The sequence below is a fragment of the Oreochromis aureus genome, linkage group 3, assembly GCF_013358895.1.
Source record: "Oreochromis aureus strain Israel breed Guangdong linkage group 3, ZZ_aureus, whole genome shotgun sequence".
Taxonomy (NCBI): Eukaryota; Metazoa; Chordata; class Actinopteri; order Cichliformes; family Cichlidae; genus Oreochromis; species Oreochromis aureus.
This window is the reverse complement of record NC_052944.1, coordinates 109,908,688-109,914,631: the sequence shown is the minus strand read 5'-3', so window position 1 is coordinate 109,914,631 and position 5,944 is coordinate 109,908,688.

Here is a 5,944-nt window from a genome sequence, read left to right as displayed (position 1 = left end):
TTAAAGACAAATTTGAAGTAATACTAAAATTTTTAAAGGTGAGGTTCACTTATAAAACCATGAAACTCTTTATTAGATTAAAATGGGGATAGACCCTATTTTCTGTACCGATTTGGTGATAGATCATGACATGAAATAACACTATTTATGTATTTATATGTATGCATATATGTATATATCTTCCTATATTTGAAAAGACGTCCTTTTAATCTACACAATATCATCTCTGTATCCAAACACCATTGGGTGTTAATTTGACGTTAAATACAGAGCATTCTTACTATTATCCATTTATGCCCTAAGGCGACCAAACAGTTTTACTGACTAAAATGACAGAGAGGTTAATTTATTATACATGAATACTTTTTGAGCATAAACTATCCACCTCAAGGCTTCTGCAGTTATAAATCTTGTTAAACATACAAATTATGAAAGACTTATGTCAGATTAAACACATATTACTATATTATTTCCTGAATGTACCTTTGTCTTGAAGATCGTTCTACAGAAACATAAACATCGTGACTGAGCATGGGTCTTACTGATACACCAACCAAGTATAACTGGAAACTCGCATCATCCCTCTATGTGAGCTGTGCCTGCACTAAAGTCACGGGGCTCCGACAGCATGAAAATGAAAACCAGTTATGTTGCTGGACTGAGCCACTTTAGCTTAATTACCACAAGTGAAAAACACTGCGTGGAGACAAAAGCTTCGAAAAACTGTGACTGACAAAATCCCGCACAAATGATTTTAACTACATCACTCACCACTGAGTGCAAAACTTTTCATAAAATTCTAAAAGTAAATGAGGGAGGTTACAGCCCATCAAAATACATCATTGATATATTTTTTTAATATGGTAAAAAATGTGGTTACTCAAAGCCAGTGGCGGTCCTAGCCTGTTTGGCGCCCCGGGCGAACACTCCCTCTGGCGCCCCCCCACCACCACCACCACCACAACCACAAAAACACACACATAAAACATATTAAGGATTAACTGTTGTCGGAACAATACATCCTTTTTACACCTCTCCCTCCATAAATGCAATAAACGATACAAAAGTAATGGCCTATAATTAATTTATCTGCTGTATCTGATGTTTCTCAGGTAGTTGCTTACATTATATAACATATTGTGTTCAGTACACGTCACTACAATGTGATTTCGGAAATATATAAATATACGGACAACAAGCTCTTCCACGGCAATCTCTTGTCGTCGATAAACGACGTTTAGGGAGCGCTATAGTATTCAATGAGAGGACCCTGCACGTCAATTCTCAACGCGAGGGGGGTACCCTGCGCGTCGATAAGTGAAGCAGAGGGAGCCTGACCATGCGTCACACATTTGACGAGTTGGGAGTGAGAATGTGTTGGCTGTGCCAGCTGTTTAAATTACAGCTGCTTATGCAGTAACCATGGTAACCACGGACTGTGAGCTGCTGGATCAACACGAGTCAGACAACAATTTTACATATATCATCTTAAAACAGGACACAGCCACTATACGCGCTGGCCTCAAATGTGAACGCAGACTGAGTCTATGTTTGACGTTTGCTTTATATCTAATCTTCGCTCTCAAACATTTAACCAGCAGGGAGTCTGCAGCTGAGGGAATACAAACTCAAATTGTCAGAACAGGTTTGATCGTTTCTTGCGTGGATTCATTTGGTGATTTATTAAATGTATACATGTTATTCTAATCTGCTGCTGAGTCTCTTACGCTGATGAAAATGCAGAAAACACAGATTATGAACACCTGTTCAACCAGTCACTTTCATTCCACTTTGATCTGTGACAAACTGATGCGTTCATCTCTGTTACAGTGTTGCGTTAGACTGCTATATTTTTGTGCTCTTTATGCTGTAGATTTTCACATCTCTGGAATAGTTGGCAGTAATAAGGATGATTTTCTGTAAAATAATATTGATATGACCCGTGAATTATTCGTAGATGACCGTTAGATTAGTTTGATGCTGCCGACACTTTTATGTGACCCAGCTGGGAAACTCTGGGTCAACTCAGAGAGCTGACGTTATCGTGGCGTACAGGGTTGTTTACCCTTGTGGAGGTAAGCATGGACGACACAGAGCTCTCAGTTCTCACTCCTTCTTTATTCCTCTCCAACATCAACTGAACACATCGCGCCACAAAACACAGCAACACACTTCCTCAACACTGGGTGTGACTGGAGCCCTCTAGTGGTCCACCACACATGACCCCCCCCCCCGAACACCCAGCAGAACTAGTCCAGGACTCGGGGTTTAAGCAAACGGCCGGAACGGCTGAACCGGGGGGGTGGGGAACTGACAGAGGGAAACCCAGCCCGGGAGCGAGGCTGGCACTGGCGGTCAGAAAAAGCTGCAGACAACTTGGTTATGGAGCGCTCCTGGGGGAAAAAACAGAATCCATCAGCCCGGTGGCAGGTGGGCGGCCGCGGCAAGTGGCCTGGGCCGGGACCACCTGATCATCTTGCAGAACATGTGCAGGCTTAAGTCTGTCAACAGAGACAACTTCTTGCCAACCACCAAAGTCCAAAATGAAATGTTTTTCACCCGGTTTAAGAACCCTGTATGGCCCGTCATATGGTGGACGCAGTGGAGTAATGGTAAATGGACTGGTTCTTATATAGCGCTTTTCTACTCATCTGAGCACTCAAAGCGCTTTACACAACTTGTGCATTCACCCATTCGCACAAGCACATCTTTCTAAGATACACACATTCATACTCCGATGGATGCATCAGAGAGCAATTTGGGGTTAGTATCTCGCCCAAGGATATTTGACTAGGGGAAGCCAGGAATCGAACCACCAACCTTCCGATCAGTAGGTGACCTGCTCTACCTCCTGAGCTACAGCCACCCCACCGCCCATAGGAGTCCTATGGGCATCGTGCCTGACAAAAATGAAACGAGCAGAGTCCAACGACCTCGGAACAAAAGTGTCAGGCAGGCAGTGGTGCACAGGGCCAGGAACAGGAAATGAGTGTCTTGGGGGGCAAAAAGGCAGCACAGAGGTATCGAAACACGGGGGGGGGGGCTCTCAGGTAAGAATTTCCCGGGGACCCGGAGGGGCTGGCCAAGGACCAGTTCAGCCGGGGAAACCCCAAGGTCTTCTTTGAGCGCTCTACGTAATCCCAGCAACACCCACGAAAGACGGTCAACCCAGTCGCCACCTGTTAAGGAAGCCCGGAGCCCGGCCTTGAGTGACCGGTGAAACCGCTCGCACATCCCATTAGCTTGCGAGTGGTATGCTGTGGTGCGGTTGACAGATAAAATAAATTCATGGTGAGATCTGAAGGACTCAAGTGTGCCAAAATGAATGAATTAAATACACCATTAAATAATTATTTAAATGTGGCAATAATTAATTTAAGTGTGGAAATAAATAAATAATTAATTCAATATGTCAAAAATATTTATTTAATAAATTATTTCCAATTTTAATTAATTATTGCCACATTTAATTAATTATTTAATGGTGTATTTAATTAATTCATTATGGCAGTCTTGGCATTCCACACTGTGATGCTCACACCTCTGATGAAGTCTCACAGTATCAGCTTTGTTTTTATACATATAAAGTATGGATATGTACTTAGTCAGAAATATTGTAACTCTAATCATTTATGTCTGAGTCCAAACTGAATTGAATCAGTGACGATACAGCCCTGGTCCTCTGGGCTGTTTGGTGAAAGTGTGATCATGTTTCCCCACCCTGATTTAAATATGGGCTGTGTCTTGTAGTGAACAAACGATGGGTTGTTGTGACAGCTTGATTCACAAAATGGGGTGAAAACAGTCTTTCTATTAATGATGTAAAAAAAAGAAAACAATATGGTATTAAGAGCCTTGAGGAACTGGTCTTTTCAAAGGAGTCCTTCAGTGCTGTTCATTACACAACAAAGACACACGTGGTTGTTGCTATGTCACCTTAAGGCAGGGGTGTCCAACTCCAGGCCTCAAGGGCCTGCAGGTTTTAGATCTCACCCTGGATCAACACACCTGAATCGCATGATTAGTTCATTACCAGGCCTCTGGAGAACTTCAAGACATGTTGAGGAGGTAATTTAACCATTTAAATCAGCTGTGCTGGATCAAGGACACATCTAAAACCAACACATCTGACCTGCAGTCAAGCTATTTTATTACTGCATGCAGGACAAGTTTACAGTCATGAGTGCTCTAACCTTGGGGCATTGCAGCGTCCCTTTTATACCATCACACACACACACACACACACACACACACACACACAGAGAGACTCTCTGTATCTTTTCAGTTACAACAGTCTTTTGTCTCACCCACTGTGATTGGTTTAGATCATTTTCAAATTGATTTTTCATCATCAATTTGAAAAATTAATTAATTATAGTTACTAGTTACTTTTTTGAAGAAGTAAATGAGTCAGTAACTGAGTTACAATATTCTAAAAGTAATTAATTACTTGACAAGTAACTATTGCGTTACTTAATGATGATGTTTGGTTTCATCCTTTTCAGCACAACCTCACGTGTCTAAATTTACAGTTATGTTTTCATTTTCACATACCGTATTAACGCAATTGATCTAAAATCAGACAAAAAACATAAAATCAGAGTAGAAAAAGTTCTATTTTTTACTGTAAAAACCACAAACATGTTTATTGAATCATATTTCATAACTTTAAATGCAAATATAAATTGTCAGTTTTAAAATCCTATGCACAAGTTTTGCTAACAAAGTTTGCAAACAAATAACAAAGTTATTTGCAATCGTTTACCTTTTACCTTGATTTTTTAAATAACCATTTCAAACTATTTACAGAACAATCAGGTGTTTTGCATTCAATAAGATGCTGTGTCAATAAGTTTACTGTGTGAATCAAGATTCAAGATTCAAGAGCTTTATTTTCAGTACAGTAGTAACAGTGTACCGAAATGCTGTTTCACCCTGAGCCCCCCATGGTGCATTTATAAATATATAAAGGATATATCTCCAAGAGATATAAAACTAGGAATTACAAATAAGTAAAATGCTAAGTTTTGATAAAAATTAAGGAATAAAAAGGTACTAATTACTAACTATACAATTCTATACAATACTATAATGGTAACTATGCAATATTAACTGTACGATAAAGAAAGATAAACAAAGACATTGAATACCAGTTTCAAGTTATTATCAGGATATTATTGACGAGACATGACAAAGACGTGCAAAATGTGCAAATATAATATAATTTGGATGTGTGTTCAGTAACTATGTGACTGAGTGTGCAAATAAGCATATTGTTCCCAGGACCAGTTTGAAGCGGATTTGTGAAAGTTCTTGTTGTTTTTGAGTCTTTTGATGAGTACTGAAAGGTGTTTGTAGAGGTGCATGTGTATGTCAGTCCTTTTGTGGTAGTGAGTTGAGGGCACTGACTGCTTAGGGGAAGAAGCTCTTGCAGTGTCTGCAGTGTCTGGTCGTTACAGTTGTAATGCTGCAAAACCGTCTGCCAGATGGAAGGAGGGAGAACAGTGCATGTGAGGGTTGGAAAGTGTCTTTCACTATGCTGTTCGCACGTCGGATGATGTGTCTGTCATAGAGTTGGGAGATGGATGTGAGAGGGCTTCCAATGATCCTCTCTGCTGTCCTCACTATCCACTGCAAAGACTTCTTTTCAGCGAGGGTGCAATTCCCGTACCAGATAGTGATGTAGCAACAGAGGACGCTCTCAATGGTTCCCCGGTAAAATGATGTGAGGATAGGAGGAGGGAGACTGGCCGTCTTCAGTTTCCTAAGAAAGTGAAGACGTTGTTGGGGAAACCTGCAGTCAGCTGAGACTGAAGAAGTCACTTGGATGAGTGACGAAACGTTTCTCCCACAAAACGCTACGTCCAGATGAACAGATTCAACTTTTGGAGATTTACTTTCCTGGATGATTGAGAATGCATCAAGACGTTGTTGGGCTTTCTTC